Below are 21,678 nucleotides of genomic sequence, written 5' to 3' on the forward strand. Positions count from 1 at the left end.
AACGCCCTAGAGTGAAGCTTAGGTTGCCCGGAACATAGAAATGACTATAACCTTCACACTGGTGGCTATTATTCGTTTTATTCGATGGAAAAACCGTTATATTTATATTGTATTTTATGCTTCTGGCGCTGATTTCTTAGGCCCTAACTATTCGATCTGGTGGAACAACGCCCTAGAGTGAAGTCTAGGTTGCCCGGAACGTAGAAATGTCCATAACTTTCATACTGGTTGCAATTATTCGTTTTATACGATGGAAAAACTGTTGTATTTATATTGCATTTTATGCTTCTGACGTTGACTTCTAAGGCACCAACTATTCGATCTGGTGGACCAACGCCCTAGAGTGAAGCCTAGGTTGCACGGAACATAGAAATGACCATTACCTTCGCCTCTGTTTGCAATTATTCCTGTTATACGGTGGAAAAACTGTTGTATTTTTATTGTATTTTATGCTTCGGGTGTTGACTTCTAAGCCCCTAACTATTCGATATGGTGGAGCCACATCCTAGGGTGTAGCCTAGGTTGCCCGAAACGTAGTAATGACCATAACTTTCACTCTGGTTGCAATTATTCGTTTTATACGATGGAAAAACTGTTTTATTTATATTGTATTTTATGCTTCTGGCGTTCACTTCTTAGGCCCTAACTATTCGATCGGGTAGAACAACGCCCTAGGGTGAAGCCTAGGTTGCCCGGCAAGTAGAAATGACCATAACTTTCAAACTGGTTGCAATTATTCCTGTTATACGATGGAAAAACTGTTGCATTTATATTGTATTTTATGCTTCTGGCGTTGACTTCTAAGGCACTAAGTATTCGATATGGTGGAGCAACACCCTAGAGTGAAGCCTAGGTTAGACGGAACGTAGAAATGACCATTACTTTCACACTCTTTGCAATTATTCATTTTATACGATGGAAAAGCTGTTGCATTTATATAGTATTTTATGCTCCTGGTGTTGACTTCTTAGGCCCTAACTATTCGATCTGGTGGAGCAACGCCCTAGAGTGAAGCCTAGGTTGCCCGGAACGTAGAAATGACCATCACTTTCAAACTGGTTACAATTATTCCTGTTATACGATGGAAAAACTGTTGTATTTTTATTGCATTTTTAGCTTCGGGCGTTGCCTTCTAAGGCCCTAACTATTCAATCTGTTGGAGCAACGCCCTAGTGTGAAGCCTAGGTTGCCCGGAAAGTAGAAATGTCCATAACTTTCATACTGGTTGCAATTATTCGTTTTATACGATGGGAAAACTGTTGTATTTATATTGTATTTTATGCTTCTGACGTTGACATGTAAGGCACCAACTATTCGATCTGTTGGAGCAACGCCCTAGAGTGAAGCCTATGTTGCCCGGAACGTAGAAATGACCATAACTTTCACACTGGTTGCAATTATTCGTTTTATACGATGGAAAAAATGTTGTATTTATATTGTATTGTATGCTTCTGGCGTTCACTTCTTAAGCCTTAACTATTCGATCTGCTGGAACAACGCACTAGGGTGAAGCCTAGGTTGCCCGGAATGTAGAAATGACCATAACTTTCGCACTGGTAGCAATTATTCGATTTATACAATGGAAAAACTGTTCTATTTATTCTGTGTTTTATGTTCCGCGCGTTGACTTCTAAGGCCCTAACTATTCGATCTGGTGCAGCATCGCCCTAGGGTGAAGCGTAGGTTGCTCGGATAGTAGAAATGACCATAACTTTCATAGTGGTTGCAATTATTCGTTTTATACGATGGAAAAACTGTTGTATTTATATTGTATTTTATGCTTCTGGCGTTGACTTCTGAGGCCCTAACTATTCGATCTGTTGGAGCAACGCCCTAGAGTGAAGCCTTGGTTTCCCGGAACGTAGAAATGACCATGACTTTCATACTGGTTGCAATTATTCGTTTTATACGATGCAAGAACTGTTGTATTTATACTGTATTTTATGCTTCTGTCGTTGACTTCTAAGGCACTAACTATTCGATCTGGTGGAGCTACGCACTAGGGTGAAGCCTAGTTGCCCGGAAAGTAGAAATGACCATAACTTTCAAACTGGTTGCAATTATTCCTGTTATACGATGGAAAAACTGTTGTATTTATATTGTATTTTATGCTTCTGGCGTTGACTTCTAAGGCACTAAGTATTCGATATGGTGGAGCAACGCCCTAGAGTGAAGCCTAGGGTGCCCGGAACGTAGAAATGACCATCACTTTCAAACTGGTTGCAATTACTCCTGTAATATGAAGGAAAAACTGTTGTATTTTTATTGCATTTTATGCTTCGGGGATTGACTTCTAAGGCACTAACTATTCAGTCTGTTGGAGCAACGACCTAGGGTGAATCCTAGGTTGCTCGGAAAGTAGAAATGACCATAACTTTCATACTGGTTGCAATTATCCGGTTTATACGATGGAAAAACTGTTGTATTTATATTGTATTTTATGCTTCTGGCGTTCACTTCTTAGGACTTAACTATTCGGTCTGGTGGGACAACGCACTAGGGTGAAGCGTAGGTTGCCCGGCAAGTAGAAATGACCATAACTTTCAAACTGGTTGCAATTATTCCTGTTATAAGATGGAAAAACTGTTGTATTTATATCGTATTTTATGCTTCTGGCGTTGACTTCTAAGGCACTAAGTATTCGATATGGTGCAGCAACACCCTAGAGTGAAGCCTAGGGTACACGGAACGTAGAAATGACCATTACTTTCACACTCTTTGCAATTATTCATTTTATACGATGGAAAAGCTGTTGCATTTATATTGTATTTTATGCTCCTGGTGTTCACTTCCTAGGCCTTAACTATTCGATCTGGTGGAACAACGCACTAGGGTGAAGCCTAGGTTGCCCGGAACGTAGAAATGACCATAACTTTCACACTGGTAGCAATTATTCGATTTATACAATGGAAAAACTGTTCTATTTATTTTGTGGTTTATGTTTCGCGCGTTGACTTCTTAGGCACCAACTATTCGATCTGTTGGAGCAACGCCCTAGAGTGAAGCCTATGTTGCCCGGAACGTAGAAATGACCATAACTTTCACACTGGTTGCAATTATTCGTTTTATACGATGGAGAAACTGTTGCATTTATATTGTATTTTATGCTTCTGGCGTTCACTTCCTAGGCCTTAACTATTCGATCTGGTGGAACAACGCACTAGGGTGAAGCCTAGGTTGCCCGGAACGTAGAAATGACCATAACTTTCACACTGGTAGCAATTATTCGATTTATACAATGGAAAAACTGTTCTATTTATTTTGTGGTTCATGTTTCGCGCGTTGACTTCTAAGGCCCTAACTATTCGATCTGGTGGAGCATCGCCCAAGGGTGAAGCCGAGGTTGCCCGGAAAGTAGAAATGTCCATATCTTTCATACTGGTTGCAATTATTCGTTTTATACGATGGAAAAGCTGTTGTATTTATACTGTATTTTATGCTTCTGACGTTGACCTCTAACGCACTAACTATTCGATCTGGTGGAGCAACGCCCTAGAGTGAAACCTAGGTTGCCCGGAACGTAGAAATGACCATTACTTTCACACTCTTTGCAATTATTCATTTTATACGATGGAAAAGCTGTTGCATTTATATTGTATTTTATGCTTCTGGCGTTGACCTCTTTGGCCCTAACTATTCGATCTGGTGGAGCAACGCCTTAGAGTGACGTCGAGGTTGCCCGGAACATAGAAATGACCATATCTTTCACACTGGTTGCTATTGTTCCTGTTATACGATGTAAAAGCTGTTGTATTTATATTGTACCTTATGCTTCTGGCGTTGACTTCTAAGGCCCTAACTATTCGATCTGGTGGAGCAACGCCCTAGGGTGAAGCCTAGGTTGCCCGGATAGTAGAAATGACCATAACTTTCACAGTGGTTCCAATTATTCGTTTTATACGATGGAAAAGCTGTTGTATTTATATTGTATTTTATGCTTCTGGCGTTGACCTCTGAGGCCCTAACTATTCAATCTGTTGGAGCAACGCCCTAGAGTGAAGCCTTGGTTTCCCGGAACGTAGAAATGAGCATGACTTTCATACTGGTTCCAATTATTCGTTTTATACGATGGAAGAACTGTTGTATTTATACTGTATTTTATGCTTCTGACGTTGACTTCTGAGGCACTAACTATTCGATCTGGTGGAGCTACGCACTAGGGTGAAGCCTAGGTTGCCCGGAAAGTAGAAATGACCTTAACTTTCAAACTGGTTGCAATTATTCCTGTTATACGATGGAAAAACTGTTGTATTTATATTGTATTTTATGCTTCTGGCCTTGACTTCTAAGGCAATAGGTATTCGATATGGTGGAGCAACGCCCTAGAGTCAAGCCTAGGGTGCCCGGAAAGTAGAAATGACCATAACTTTCATACTGGTTGCAATTATCCGGTTTATACGATGGAAAAACTGTTGTATTTATATTGTATTTTATGCTTCTGGCGTTCACTTCTTAGGCCTTAACTATTCGATCTGGTGGAACAACGCACTAGGGTGAAGCCTAGGTTTCCCGGGACGTAGAAATGGCCATAACTTTCACACTGGTAGCAATTATTCGATTTATGCAATGGAAAAACTGTTCTATTTATTTTGTGTTTTATGTTTCGCGCGTTGACTTCTAAGGCCCTAACTATTCGATCTAGTGGAGCAACGCCCTAGGGTGAAGCCTAGGTTGCCTGGAAAGTAGAAATGTCCATAACTTTCATACTGGTTGCAATTATTCGCTTTATACGATGGAAGAACTGTTGTATTTATACTGTATTTTATGCTTCTGACGTTGACTTCTAAGGCACCAACTATTCGATCTGTTGGAGCAACGCCCTAGAGTGAAGCCTATGTTGCCCGGAACGTAGAAATGACCATAACTTTCACACTGGTTGCAATTATTCGTTTTATACGATGGAAAAACTGTTGTATTTATATTGTATTGTATGCTTCTGGCGTTCACTTCTTAAGCCTTAACTATTAAATCTGGTGGAACAACGCACTAGGGTGAAGCCTAGGTTGCCCGGAATGTAGAAATGACCATAACTTTCGCACTGGTAGCAATTATTCGATTTATACAATGGAAAAACTGTTCTATTTATTCTGTGTTTTATGTTCCGCGCGTTGACTTCTAAGGCCCTAACTATTCGATCTGGTGCAGCATCGCCCTAGGGTGAAGCCTAGGTTGAACGGAGAGTAGAAATGTCCATAACTTTCGTACTGGTTGCAATTATTCGTTTTATACGATGGAAAAACTGTTGTATTTATATTGCATTTTATGCTTCTGACGTTGACTTCTAAGGCACCAACTATTCGATCTGGTGGACCAACGCCCTAGAGTGAAGCCTAGGTTGCACGGAACGTAGAAATGACCATTACCTTCGCCTCTGTTTGCAATTATTCCTGTTATACGGTGGAAAAACTGTTGTATTTTTATTGTATTTTATGCTTCGGGTGTTGACTTCTAAGCCCCTAACTATTTGATATGGTGGAGCCACATCCTAGGGTGTAGCCTAGGTTGCCCGAAACGTAGAAATGACCATAACTTTCACTCTGGTTGCAATTATTCGTTTTATACAATGGAAAAACTGTTCTATTTATTTTGTGTTTTATGTTTCGCGCGTTGACTTCTAAGGCCCTCACTATTCGATCTAGTGGAGCAACGCCCTAGGGTGAAGCCTAGGTTGCCTGGAAAGTAGAAATGTCCATAACTTTCATACTGGTTGCAATTATTCGTTTTATACGATGAAAGAACTGTTGTATTTATCCTGTATTTTATGCTTCTGACGTTGACTTTTAAGGCACTAACTATTCGATCTGGTGGAGCTACGCCCTAGAGTGAAACCTAGGTTGCCCGGAACGTAGAAATGACCATTACTTTCACACTCTTTGCAATTATTCGTTTCATACGATGGAAAAGCTGCTGCATTTATATTGTATTTTATGCTTCTGGCGTTGACATCTTAGGCCCTAACTATTCGATCTGGTGGAACATCGCACTAGGGTGAAGCCTAGGTTTCCCGGAACGTAGAGGTGACCATAACTTTCGCAGTTGTAGCAATTATTCAATTTATACAATGGAAAAACTGTTCTATTTATTTTGTGTTTTATGTTTCGCGCGTTGACTTCTAAGGCCCTAACTATTCGATCTGATGGAGCATCGCCCTAGGGTGAAGCCTAGGTTGAACGGAGAGTAGAAATGTCCATAACTTTCATACTGGTTGCAATTATTCGTTTTATACGATGGAAAAACTGTTGTATTTATACAGTATTTTATGCTTCTGACGTTGACTTCTAACGCACTAACTATTCGATCTGGTGGAGCAACGCCCTAGTGTGAAACCTAGGTTGCCCGGAACGTAGAAATGACCATTAGTTACACACTCTTTGCAATTATTCATTTTATACGATGGAAAAGCTGTTGCATTTATATTGTATTTTATGCTTCTGGCGTTGACTTCTTGGGCCCTAACTATTCGATCTGGTGGAGCATCGCCTTAGAGTGACGCCTAGATTGCCCGGAACGTAGAAATGACCATGTCTTTCACACTGGTTGCTATTGTTCCTGTTATACGATGGAAAAGCTGTTGTATTTATATTGTACCTTATGCTTCTGGCGTTGACTTCTAAGGCACTAACTATTCGATCTGGTGGAGCTACGCCCTAGAGTGAAACCTAGGTTGCCCGGAACGTAGAAATGACTATTACTTTCACACTCTTTGCAATTCTTCATTTTATACGATGGAAAAGCTGTTGCATTTATATTGTATTTTATGCTTCTGGCGTTGACTTCTTAGGCCCTAACTATTCGGTCTGGTGGAGCAACGCCTTAGAGTGAAGCCTTGGTTTCCCGGAACGTAGAAATGACCATCACTTTCATACTGGTTGCAATTATTCGTTTTATACGATGGAAAAACTGTTGTACTTATATTGTATTTTATGCTTGTGGCGTTGAATTCTAAGGCACTAACTATTCGATCTGGTGGAGAAACGCCCTAGAGTGAAGCCTAGGGTGCCCGGAACGTAGAAATGACCATCACTTTCAAACTGGTTACTACTATCCCTGTTATATGATGGAAAAACTGTTGCATTTTTGTTGCATTTTATGCTTCGGGCGTTGACTTCCAAGGCCCTAAATGTCCAATCTGTCGGAGCAACGCCCTAGGGTGAAGCCTCGGTTGCCCGGACAGTAGAAATGACCATAACTTTCATACTCGTTGCAATTATTCGTTTTAAACGATGGAAAATCTGTTGTATTTATATTGCATTTTATGCTTCTGACGTTGACTTCTAAGGCACCAACTAATCGATCTGGTGGACCAACGCCCTAGAGTGAAGCCTAGGTTGCACGGAACGTAGAAATGACCATTACCTTCGCACTGTTTGCAATTATTCCTGTTATACGGTGGAAAAACTGTTGTATTTTTATTGTATTTTATGCTTCGGGTGTTGACTTCTAAGCCCCTAACTATTCGATATGGTGGAGCCACATCCTAGGGTGTAGCCTAGGTTGCCCGGAACGTAGAAATGACCATAACTTTCACTCTGGTTGCAATTATTCGTTTTATACGATGGAAAAACTGTTGTATTTATATTGTATTTTATGCTTCTGGCGTTCACTTCTTAGGCCCTAACTATACGATCGGGTAGAACAACGCCCTAGGGTGAAGCCTAGGTTGCCCGGCGAGTAGAAATGACCATAACTTTCAAACTGGTTGCAATTATTCCTGTTATACGATGGAAAAACTGTTGTATTTATATTGTATTTTATGCTTCTGGCGTTGACTTCTAAGGCAATAGGTATTCGATATGGTGGAGCAACGCCCTAGAGTCAAGACTAGGGTGCCCGGAAAGTAGAAATGACCATAACTTTCATACTGGTTGCAATTATCCGGTTTATACGATGGAAAAACTGTTGTATTTATATTGTATTGTATGCTTCTGGCGTTCACTTCTTAAGCCTTAACTATTCGATCTGGTGGAACAACGCACTAGGGTGAAGCCTAGGCTGCCCGGAATGTAGAAATGACCATAACTTTCGCACTGGGAGCAATTATTCGATTTATACAATGGAAAAACTGTTCAATTTATTCTGTGTTTTATGTTCCGCGCGTTGACTTCTATGGCCCTAACTATTCGATCTGGTGCAGCATCGCCCTAGGGTGAAGCCTAGGTTGAACGGAGAGTAGAAATGTCCATAACTTTCATACTGGTTGCAATTATTCGTTTTATACGATGGAAAAGCTGTTGTATTTATACTGTATTTCATGCTTCTGACGTTGACCTCTAACGCACTAACTATTCGATCTGGTGGAGCAACGCCCTAGAGTGAAACCTAGGTAGCCCGGAACGTAGAAATGACCATTACTTTCACACTCTTTGCAATTATTCATTTTATACGATGGAAAAGCTGTTGCATTTATATTGTATTTTATGCTTCTGGCGTTGACCTCTTTGGCCCTAACTATTCGATCTGGTGGAGCAACGCCTTAGAGTGACGTCGAGGTTGCCCGGAACATAGAAATGACCATATCTTTCACACTGGTTGCTATTGTTCCTGTTATACGATGTAAAAGCTGTTGTATTTATATTGTACCTTATGCTTCTGGCGTTGACTTCTAAGGCCCTAACTATTCGATCTGGTGGAGCAACACCCTAGGGTGAAGCCAAGGTTGCCCGGATAGTAGAAATGACCATAACTTTCACAGTGGTTGCAATTATTCGTTTTATACGATGGAAAAGCTGTTGTATTTATATTGTATTTTATGCTTCTGGCGTTGACCTCTGAGGCCCTAACTATTCGATCTGTTCGAGCAACGCCCTAGAGTGAAGCCTTGGTTTCCCGGAACGTAGAAATGAGCATGACTTTCATACTGGTTCCAATTATTCGTTTTATACGATGGAAGAACTGTTGTATTTATACTGTATTTTATGCTTCTGACGTTGACTTCTGAGGCACTAACTATTAGATCTGGTGGAGCTACGCACTAGGGTGAAGCCTAGGTTGCCCGGAAAGTAGAAATGACCTTAACTTTCAAACTGGTTGCAATTATTCCTGTTATACGATGGAAAAACTGTTGTATTTATATTGTATTTTATGCTTCTGGCGTTGACTTCTAAGGAAATAGGTCTTCGATATGGTGGAGCAACGCCCTAGAGTCAAGCCTAGGGTGCCCGGAAAGTAGAAATGACCATAACTTTCATACTGGTTGCAATTATCCGTTTTATACGATGGTAAAAATGTTGTACTTATATTGTATTTTACGCTTCTGGCGTTCACTTCTTAGGCCTTACCTATTCGATCTGGTGGCACAACGCACTAGGGTGAAGCCTAGGTTGCCCGGAACGTAGAAATGACCATAACTTTCACACTGGTAGCAATTATTCGATTTATACAATGGAAACACTGTTCTATTTATTTTGTGTTTTATGTTCCGCGGGTTGACTTCTAAGGCCCTAGCCATTCGATCTGGTGCAGCATCGCCCTAGGGTGAAGCCTAGGTTGCCCGGATACTAGAAATGACCATAACTTTCATAGTGGTTGCAATTATTCGTTTTATACGATGGAAAAACTGTTGTATTTATATTGTATTTTATGCTTCTGGCGTTGACTTCGGAGGCCCTAACTATTAGATCTGTTGGAGCAACGCCCTAGAGTGAAGCCATGGTTTCCCGGAACGTAGAAATGACCATGACTTTCATACTGGTTGCCATTATTGGTTTTACACGATGGAAAAACTGTTGTATTTATATTGTGTTTTATGCTTCTGGCGTTCACTTCTTAGGCCTTAACTATTCGATCTGGTGGAGCTACGCACTAGGGTGAAGCCTAGGTTGCCCGGCAAGTAGAAATGACCATAACTTTCAAACTGGTTGCAATTATTCCTGTTATAAGATGGAAAAACTGTTGTATTTATATCGTATTTTATGCTTCTGGCGTTGACTTCTAAGGCACTAAGTATTCGATATGGTGGAGCAACACCCTAGAGTGAAGCCTAGGGTACACGGAACGTAGAAATGACCATTACTTTCACACTATTTGCAATTATTCATTTTATACGATGGAAAAGCTGTTGCATTTATATTGTATTTTATGCTCCTGGTGTTCACTTCCTAGGCCTTAACTATTCGATCTGGTGGAACAATGCACTAGGGTGAAGCCTAGGTTGCCCGGAACGTAGAAATGACCATAACTTTCACACTGGTAGCAATTATTCGATTTATACAATGGAAAAACTGTTCTATTTATTTTGTGGTTTATGTTTCGCGCGTTGACTTCTTAGGCACCAACTATTCGATCTGTTGGAGCAACGCCCTAGAGTGAAGCCTATGTTGCCCGGAACGTAGAAATGACCATAACTTTCACACTGGTTGCAATTATTCGTTTTATACGATGGAGAAACTGTTGCATTTATATTGTATTTTATGCTTCTGGCGTTCACTTCCTAGGCCTTAACTATTCGATCTGGTGGAACAACGCACTAGGGTGAAGCCTAGGTTGCCCGGAACGTAGAAATGACCATAACTTTCACACTGGTAGCAATTATTCGATTTATACAATGGAAAAACTGTTCTATTTATTTTGTGGTTCATGTTTCGCGCGTTGACTTCTAAGGCCCTAACTATTCGATCTGGTGGAGCATCGCCCAAGGGTGAAGCCGAGGTTGCCCGGAAAGTAGAAATGTCCATATCTTTCACACTGGTTGCAATTATTCGTTTTATACGATGGAAAAGCTGTTGTATTTATACTGTATTTTATGCTTCTGACGTTGACCTCTAACGCACTAACTATTCGATCTGGTGGAGCAACGCCCTAGAGTGAAACCTAGGTTGCCCGGAACGTAGAAATGACCATTACTTTCACACTCTTTGCAATTATTCATTTTATACGATGGAAAAGCTGTTGCATTTATATTGTATTTTATGCTTCTGGCGTTGACCTCTTTGGCCCTAACTATTCGGTCTGGTGGAGCAACGCCTTAGAGTGACGTCGAGGTTGCCCGGAACATAGAAATGACCATATCTTTCACACTGGTTGCTATTGTTCCTGTTATACGATGTAAAAGCTGTTGTATTTATATTGTACCTTATGCTTCTGGCGTTGACTTCTAAGGCCCTAACTATTCGATCTGGTGGAGCAACGCCCTAGGGTGAAGCCTAGGTTGCCCGGATAGTAGAAATGACCATAACTTTCACAGTGGTTGCAATTATTCGTTTTATACGATGGAAAAGCTGTTGTATTTATATTGTATTTTATGCTTCAGGCGGTGACTTCTGAGGCCGTAGCTATTCGATGTAGTGCAAGGACGCCATAGAGTGAAGCCTAGGTTGCACGGAACGTAGAAATGACCATTACCTTCGCCTCTGTTTGCAATTATTCCTGTTATACGGTGGAAAAACTGTTGTATTTTTATTGTATTTTATGCTTCGGGTGTTGACTTCTAAGCCCCTAACTATTTGATATGGTGGAGCCACATCCTAGGGTGTAGCCTAGGTTGCCCGAAACGTAGAAATGACCATAACTTTCACTCTGGTTGCAATTATTCGTTTTATACAATGGAAAAACTGTTCTATTTATTTTGTGTTTTATGTTTCGCGCGTTGACTTCTAAGGCCCTCACTATTCGATCTAGTGGAGCAACGCCCTAGGGTGAAGCCTAGGTTGCCTGGAAAGTAGAAATGTCCATAACTTTCATACTGGTTGCAATTATTCGTTTTATACGATGAAAGAACTGTTGTATTTATCCTGTATTTTATGCTTCTGACGTTGACTTTTAAGGCACTAACTATTCGATCTGGTGGAGCTACGCCCTAGAGTGAAACCTAGGTTGCCCGGAACGTAGAAATGACCATTACTTTCACACTCTTTGCAATTATTCGTTTCATACGATGGAAAAGCTGCTGCATTTATATTGTATTTTATGCTTCTGGCGTTGACATCTTAGGCCCTAACTATTCGATCTGGTGGAACATCGCACTAGGGTGAAGCCTAGGTTTCCCGGAACGTAGAGGTGACCATAACTTTCGCAGTTGTAGCAATTATTCAATTTATACAATGGAAAAACTGTTCTATTTATTTTGTGTTTTATGTTTCGCGCGTTGACTTCTAAGGCCCTAACTATTCGATCTGATGGAGCATCGCCCTAGGGTGAAGCCTAGGTTGAACGGAGAGTAGAAATGTCCATAACTTTCATACTGGTTGCAATTATTCGTTTTATACGATGGAAAAACTGTTGTATTTATACAGTATTTTATGCTTCTGACGTTGACTTCTAACGCACTAACTATTCGATCTGGTGGAGCAACGCCCTAGTGTGAAACCTAGGTTGCCCGGAACGTAGAAATGTCCATTAGTTACACACTCTTTGCAATTATTCATTTTATACGATGGAAAAGCTGTTGCATTTATATTGTATTTTATGCTTCTGGCGTTGACTTCTTGGGCCCTAACTATTCGATCTGGTGGAGCATCGCCTTAGAGTGACGCCTAGATTGCCCGGAACGTAGAAATGACCATGTCTTTCACACTGGTTGCTATTGTTCCTGTTATACGATGGAAAAGCTGTTGTATTTATATTGTACCTTATGCTTCTGGCGTTGACTTCTAAGGCACTAACTATTCGATCTGGTGGAGCTACGCCCTAGAGTGAAACCTAGGTTGCCCGGAACGTAGAAATGACTATTACTTTCACACTCTTTGCAATTCTTCATTTTATACGATGGAAAAGCTGTTGCATTTATATTGTATTTTATGCTTCTGGCGTTGACTTCTTAGGCCCTAACTATTCGGTCTGGTGGAGCAACGCCTTAGAGTGAAGCCTTGGTTTCCCGGAACGTAGAAATGACCATCACTTTCATACTGGTTGCAATTATTCGTTTTATACGATGGAAAAACTGTTGTACTTATATTGTATTTTATGCTTGTGGCGTTGAATTCTAAGGCACTAACTATTCGATCTGGTGGAGAAACGCCCTAGAGTGAAGCCTAGGGTGCCCGGAACGTAGAAATGACCATTACCTTCGCACTGTTTGCAATTATTCCTGTTATACGGTGGAAAAACTGTTGTATTTTTATTGTATTTTATGCTTCGGGTGTTGACTTCTAAGCCCCTACCTATTCGATATGGTGGAGCCACATCCTAGGGTGTAGCCTAGGTTGCCCGGAACGTAGAAATGACCATAACTTTCACTCTGGTTGCAATTATTCGTTTTATACGATGGAAAAACTGTTGTATTTATATTGTATTTTATGCTTCTGGCGTTCACTTCTTAGGCCCTAACTATACGATCGGGTAGAACAACGCCCTAGGGTGAAGCCTAGGTTGCCCGGCGAGTAGAAATGACCATAACTTTCAAACTGGTTGCAATTATTCCTGTTATACGATGGAAAAACTGTTGTATTTATATTGTATTTTATGCTTCTGGCGTTGACTTCTAAGGCAATAGGTATTCGATATGGTGGAGCAACGCCCTAGAGTCAAGCCTAGGGTGCCCGGAAAGTAGAAATGACCATAACTTTCATACTGGTTGCAATTATCCGGTTTATACGATGGAAAAACTGTTGTATTTATATTGTATTGTATGCTTCTGGCGTTCACTTCTTAAGCCTTAACTATTCGATCTGGTGGAACAACGCACTAGGGTGAAGCCTAGGCTGCCCGGAATGTAGAAATGACCATAACTTTCGCACTGGGAGCAATTATTCGATTTATACAATGGAAAAACTGTTCAATTTATTCTGTGTTTTATGTTCCGCGCGTTGACTTCTAAGGCCCTAACTATTCGATCTGGTGCAGCATCGCCCTAGGGTGAAGCCTAGGTTGAACGGAGAGTAGAAATGTCCATAACTTTCATACTGGTTGCAATTATTCGTTTTATACGATGGAAAAGCTGTTGTATTTATACTGTATTTCATGCTTCTGACGTTGACCTCTAACGCACTAACTATTCGATCTGGTGGAGCAACGCCCTAGAGTGAAACCTAGGTAGCCCGGAACGTAGAAATGACCATTACTTTCACACTCTTTGCAATTATTCATTTTATACGATGGAAAAGCTGTTGCATTTATATTGTATTTTATGCTTCTGGCGTTGACCTCTTTGGCCCTAACTATTCGATCTGGTGGAGCAACGCCTTAGAGTGACGTCGAGGTTGCCCGGAACATAGAAATGACCATATCTTTCACACTGGTTGCTATTGTTCCTGTTATACGATGTAAAAGCTGTTGTATTTATATTGTACCTTATGCTTCTGGCGTTGACTTCTAAGGCCCTAACTATTCGATCTGGTGGAGCAACACCCTAGGGTGAAGCCAAGGTTGCCCGGATAGTAGAAATGACCATAACTTTCACAGTGGTTGCAATTATTCGTTTTATACGATGGAAAAGCTGTTGTATTTATATTGTATTTTATGCTTCTGGCGTTGACCTCTGAGGCCCTAACTATTCGATCTGTTGGAGCAACGCCCTAGAGTGAAGCCTTGGTTTCCCGGAACGTAGAAATGAGCATGACTTTCATACTGGTTCCAATTATTCGTTTTATACGATGGAAGAACTGTTGTATTTATACTGTATTTTATGCTTCTGACGTTGACTTCTGAGGCACTAACTATTAGATCTGGTGGAGCTACGCACTAGGGTGAAGCCTAGGTTGCCCGGAAAGTAGAAATGACCTTAACTTTCAAACTGGTTGCAATTATTCCTGTTATACGATGGAAAAACTGTTGTATTTATATTGTATTTTATGCTTCTGGCGTTGACTTCTAAGGAAATAGGTCTTCGATATGGTGGAGCAACGCCCTAGAGTCAAGCCTAGGGTGCCCGGAAAGTAGAAATGACCATAACTTTCATACTGGTTGCAATTATCCGTTTTATACGATGGTAAAAATGTTGTACTTATATTGTATTTTACGCTTCTGGCGTTCACTTCTTAGGCCTTACCTATTCGATCTGGTGGCACAACGCACTAGGGTGAAGCCTAGGTTGCCCGGAACGTAGAAATGACCATAACTTTCACACTGGTAGCAATTATTCGATTTATACAATGGAAACACTGTTCTATTTATTTTGTGTTTTATGTTCCGCGGGTTGACTTCTAAGGCCCTAGCCATTCGATCTGGTGCAGCATCGCCCTAGGGTGAAGCCTAGGTTGCCCGGATACTAGAAATGACCATAACTTTCATAGTGGTTGCAATTATTCGTTTTATACGATGGAAAAACTGTTGTATTTATATTGTATTTTATGCTTCTGGCGTTGACTTCGGAGGCCCTAACTATTAGATCTGTTGGAGCAACGCCCTAGAGTGAAGCCATGGTTTCCCGGAACGTAGAAATGACCATGACTTTCATACTGGTTGCCATTATTGGTTTTACACGATGGAAAAACTGTTGTATTTATATTGTGTTTTATGCTTCTGGCGTTCACTTCTTAGGCCTTAACTATTCGATCTGGTGGAGCTACGCACTAGGGTGAAGCCTAGGTTGCCCGGCAAGTAGAAATGACCATAACTTTCAAACTGGTTGCAAGTATTCCTGTTATAAGATGGAAAAACTGTTGTATTTATATCGTATTTTATGCTTCTGGCGTTGACTTCTAAGGCACTAAGTATTCGATATGGTGGAGCAACACCCTAGAGTGAAGCCTAGGGTACACGGAACGTAGAAATGACCATTACTTTCACACTCTTTGCAATTATTCATTTTATACGATGGAAAAGCTGTTGCATTTATATTGTATTTTATGCTCCTGGTGTTCACTTCCTAGGCCTTAACTATTCGATCTGGTGGAACAATGCACTAGGGTGAAGCCTAGGTTGCCCGGAACGTAGAAATGACCATAACTTTCACACTGGTAGCAATTATTCGATTTATACAATGGAAAAACTGTTCTATTTATTTTGTGGTTTATGTTTCGCGCGTTGACTTCTTAGGCACCAACTATTCGATCTGTTGGAGCAACGCCCTAGAGTGAAGCCTATGTTGCCCGGAACGTAGAAATGACCATAACTTTCACACTGGTTGCAATTATTCGTTTTATACGATGGAGAAACTGTTGCATTTATATTGTATTTTATGCTTCTGGCGTTCACTTCCTAGGCCTTAACTATTCGATCTGGTGCAACAACGCACTAGGGTGAAGCCTAGGTTGCCCGGAACGTAGAAATGACCATAACTTTCACACTGGTAGCAATTATTCGATTTATACAATGGAAAAACTGTTCTATTTATTTTGTGGTTCATGTTTCGCGCGTTGACTTCTAAGGCCCTAACTATTCGATCTGGTGGAGCATCGCCCAAGGGTGAAGCCGAGGTTGCCCGGAAAGTAGAAATGTCCATATCTTTCATACTGGTTGCAATTATTCGTTTTATACGATGGAAAAGCTGTTGTATTTATACTGTATTTTATGCTTCTGACGTTGACCTCTAACGCACTAACTATTCGATCTGGTGGAGCAACGCCCTAGAGTGAAACCTAGGTTGCCCGGAACGTAGAAATGACCATTACTTTCACACTCTTTGCAATTATTCATTTTATACGATGGAAAAGCTGTTGCATTTATATTGTATTTTATGCTTCTGGCGTTGACCTCTTTGGCCCTAACTATTCGGTCTGGTGGAGCAACGCCTTAGAGTGACGTCGAGGTTGCCCGGAACATAGAAATGACCATATCTTTCACACTGGTTGCTATTGTTCCTGTTATACGATGTAAAAGCAGTTGTATTTATATTGTACCTTATGCTTCTGGCGTTGACTTCTAAGGCCCTAACTATTCGATCTGGTGGAGCAACGCCCTAGGGTGAAGCCTAGGTTGCCCGGATAGTAGAAATGACCATAACTTTCACAGTGGTTGCAATTATTCGTTTTATACGATGGAAAAGCTGTTGTATTTATATTGTATTTTATGCTTCAGGCGGTGACTTCTGAGGCCGTAGCTATTCGATGTAGTGCAAGGACGCCATAGAGTGAAGCCTAGGTTGCACGGAACGTAGAAATGACCATTACCTTCGCCTCTGTTTGCAATTATTCCTGTTATACGGTGGAAAAACTGTTGTATTTTTATTGTATTTTATGCTTCGGGTGTTGACTTCTAAGCCCCTAACTATTTGATATGGTGGAGCCACATCCTAGGGTGTAGCCTAGGTTGCCCGAAACGTAGAAATGACCATAACTTTCACTCTGGTTGCAATTATTCGTTTTATACAATGGAAAAACTGTTCTATTTATTTTGTGTTTTATGTTTCGCGCGTTGACTTCTAAGGCCCTCACTATTCGATCTAGTGGAGCAACGCCCTAGGGTGAAGCCTAGGTTGCCTGGAAAGTAGAAATGTCCATAACTTTCATACTGGTTGCAATTATTCGTTTTATACGATGAAAGAACTGTTGTATTTATCCTGTATTTTATGCTTCTGACGTTGACTTTTAAGGCACTAACTATTCGATCTGGTGGAGCTACGCCCTAGAGTGAAACCTAGGTTGCCCGGAACGTAGAAATGACCATTACTTTCACACTCTTTGCAATTATTCGTTTCATACGATGGAAAAGCTGCTGCATTTATATTGTATTTTATGCTTCTGGCGTTGACATCTTAGGCCCTAACTATTCGATCTGGTGGAACATCGCACTAGGGTGAAGCCTAGGTTTCCCGGAACGTAGAGGTGACCATAACTTTCGCAGTTGTAGCAATTATTCAATTTATACAATGGAAAAACTGTTCTATTTATTTTGTGTTTTATGTTTCGCGCGTTGACTTCTAAGGCCCTAACTATTCGATCTGATGGAGCATCGCCCTAGGGTGAAGCCTAGGTTGAACGGAGAGTAGAAATGTCCATAACTTTCATACTGGTTGCAATTATTCGTTTTATACGATGGAAAAACTGTTGTATTTATACAGTATTTTATGCTTCTGACGTTGACTTCTAACGCACTAACTATTCGATCTGGTGGAGCAACGCCCTAGTGTGAAACCTAGGTTGCCCGGAACGTAGAAATGTCCATTAGTTACACACTCTTTGCAATTATTCATTTTATACGATGGAAAAGCTGTTGCATTTATATTGTATTTTATGCTTCTGGCGTTGACTTCTTGGGCCCTAACTATTCGATCTGGTGGAGCATCGCCTTAGAGTGACGCCTAGATTGCCCGGAACGTAGAAATGACCATGTCTTTCACACTGGTTGCTATTGTTCCTGTTATACGATGGAAAAGCTGTTGTATTTATATTGTACCTTATGCTTCTGGCGTTGACTTCTAAGGCACTAACTATTCGATCTGGTGGAGCTACGCCCTAGAGTGAAACCTAGGTTGCCCGGAACGTAGAAATGACTATTACTTTCACACTCTTTGCAATTCTTCATTTTATACGATGGAAAAGCTGTTGCATTTATATTGTATTTTATGCTTCTGGCGTTGACTTCTTAGGCCCTAACTATTCGGTCTGGTGGAGCAACGCCTTAGAGTGAAGCCTTGGTTTCCCGGAACGTAGAAATGACCATCACTTTCATACTGGTTGCAATTATTCGTTTTATACGATGGAAAAACTGTTGTACTTATATTGTATTTTATGCTTGTGGCGTTGAATTCTAAGGCACTAACTATTCGATCTGGTGGAGAAACGCCCTAGAGTGAAGCCTAGGGTGCCCGGAACGTAGAAATGACCATTACCTTCGCACTGTTTGCAATTATTCCTGTTATACGGTGGAAAAACTGTTGTATTTTTATTGTATTTTATGCTTCGGGTGTTGACTTCTAAGCCCCTAACTATTCGATATGGTGGAGCCACATCCTAGGGTGTAGCCTAGGTTGCCCGGAACGTAGAAATGACCATAACTTTCACTCTGGTTGCAATTATTCGTTTTATACGATGGAAAAACTGTTGTATTTATATTGTATTTTATGCTTCTGGCGTTCACTTCTTAGGCCCTAACTATACGATCGGGTAGAACAACGCCCTAGGGTGAAGCCTAGGTTGCCCGGCGAGTAGAAATGACCATAACTTTCAAACTGGTTGCAATTATTCCTGTTATACGATGGAAAAACTGTTGTATTTATATTGTATTTTATGCTTCTGGCGTTGACTTCTAAGGCAATAGGTATTCGATATGGTGGAGCAACGCCCTAGAGTCAAGCCTAGGGTGCCCGGAAAGTAGAAATGACCATAACTTTCATACTGGTTGCAATTATCCGGTTTATACGATGGAAAAACTGTTGTATTTATATTGTATTGTATGCTTCTGGCGTTCACTTCTTAAGCCTTAACTATTCGATCTGGTGGAACAACGCACTAGGGTGAAGCCTAGGCTGCCCGGAATGTAGAAATGACCATAACTTTCGCACTGGGAGCAATTATTCGATTTATACAATGGAAAAACTGTTCAATTTATTCTGTGTTTTATGTTCCGCGCGTTGACTTCTAAGGCCCTAACTATTCGATCTGGTGCAGCATCGCCCTAGGGTGAAGCCTAGGTTGAACGGAGAGTAGAAATGACCATAACTTTCATAGTGGTTGCAATTATTCGTATTATACGATGGAAAAACTGTTGTATTTATATTGTATTTTATGCTTCTGGCGTTGACTTCGGAGGCCCTAACTATTAGATCTGTTGGAGCAACGCCCTAGAGTGAAGCCATGGTTTCCCGGAACGTAGAAATGACCATGACTTTCATACTGGTTGCCATTATTGGTTTTACACGATGGAAAAACTGTTGTATTTATATTGTGTTTTATGCTTCTGGCGTTCACTTCTTAGGCCTTAACTATTCGATCTGGTGGAGCTACGCACTAGGGTGAAGCCTAGGTTGCCCGGCAAGTAGAAATGACCATAACTTTCAAACTGGTTGCAATTATTCCTGTTATAAGATGGAAAAACTGTTGTATTTATATCGTATTTTATGCTTCTGGCGTTGACTTCTAAGGCACTAAGTATTCGATATGGTGGAGCAACACCCTAGAGTGAAGCCTAGGGTACACGGAACGTAGAAATGACCATTACTTTCACACTCTTTGCAATTATTCATTTTATACGATGGAAAAGCTGTTGCATTTATATTGTATTTTATGCTCCTGGTGTTCACTTCCTAGGCCTTAACTATTCGATCTGGTGGAACAATGCACTAGGGTGAAGCCTAGGTTGCCCGGAACGTAGAAATGACCATAACTTTCACACTGGTAGCAATTATTCGATTTATACAATGGAAAAACTGTTCTATTTATTTTGTGGTTTATGTTTCGCGCGTTGACTTCTTAGGCACCAACTATTCGATCTGTTGGAGCAACGCCCTAGAGTGAAGCCTATGTTGCCCGGAACGTAGAAATGACCATAACTTTCACACTGGTTGCAATTATTCGTTTTATACGATGGAGAAACTGTTGCATTTATATTGTATTTTATGCTTCTGGCGTTCACTTCCTAGGCCTTAACTATTCGATCTGGTGGAACAACGCACTAGGGTGAAGCCTAGGTTGCCCGGAACGTAGAAATGACCATAACTTTCACACTGGTAGCAATTATTCGATTTATACAATGGAAAAACTGTTCTATTTATTTTGTGGTTCATGTTTCGCGCGTTGACTTCTAAGGCCCTAACTATTCGATCTGGTGGAGCATCGCCCAAGGGTGAAGCCGAGGTTGCCCGGAAAGTAGAAATGTCCATATCTTTCATACTGGTTGCATTTATTCGTTTTATACGATGGAAAAGCTGTTGTATTTATACTGTATTTTATGCTTCTGACGTTGACCTCTAACGCACTAACTATTCGATCTGGTGGAGCAACGCCCTAGAGTGAAACCTAGGTTGCCCGGAACGTAGAAATGACCATTACTTTCACACTCTTTGCAATTATTCATTTTATACGATGGAAAAGCTGTTGCATTTATATTGTATTTTATGCTTCTGGCGTTGACCTCTTTGGCCCTAACTATTCGGTCTGGTGGAGCAACGCCTTAGAGTGACGTCGAGGTTGCCCGGAACATAGAAATGACCATATCTTTCACACTGGTTGCTATTGTTCCTGTTATACGATGTAAAAGCTGTTGTATTTATATTGTACCTTATGCTTCTGGCGTTGACTTCTAAGGCCCTAACTATTCGATCTGGTGGAGCAACGCCCTAGGGTGAAGCCTAGGTTGCCCGGATAGTAGAAATGACCATAACTTTCACAGTGGTTGCAATTATTCGTTTTATACGATGGAAAAGCTGTTGTATTTATATTGTATTTTATGCTTCTGGCGTTGACCTCTGAGGCCCTAACTATTCGATCTGTTGGAGCAACGCCCTAGAGTGAAGCCTTGGTTTCCCGGAACGTAGAAATGAGCATGACTTTCATACTGGTTCCAATTATTCGTTTTATACGATGGAAGAACTGTTGTATTTATACTGTATTTTATGCTTCTGACGTTGACTTCTGAGGCACTAACTATTCGATCTGGTGGAGCTACGCACTAGGGTGAAGCCTAGGTTGCCCGGAAAGTAGAAATGACCTTAACTTTCAAACTGGTTGCAATTATTCCTGTTATACGATGGAAAAACTGTTGTATTTATATTGTATTTTATGCTTCTGGCCTTGACTTCTAAGGCAATAGGTATTCGATATGGTGGAGCAACGCCCTAGAGTCAAGCCTAGGGTGCCCGGAAAGTAGAAATGACCATAACTTTCATACTGGTTGCAATTATCCGGTTCATACGATGGAAAAACT

This window comes from Calliopsis andreniformis, unplaced genomic scaffold (assembly GCF_051401765.1).
Source record: "Calliopsis andreniformis isolate RMS-2024a unplaced genomic scaffold, iyCalAndr_principal scaffold0024, whole genome shotgun sequence".
NCBI classification, from domain to species: domain Eukaryota; kingdom Metazoa; phylum Arthropoda; class Insecta; order Hymenoptera; family Andrenidae; genus Calliopsis; species Calliopsis andreniformis.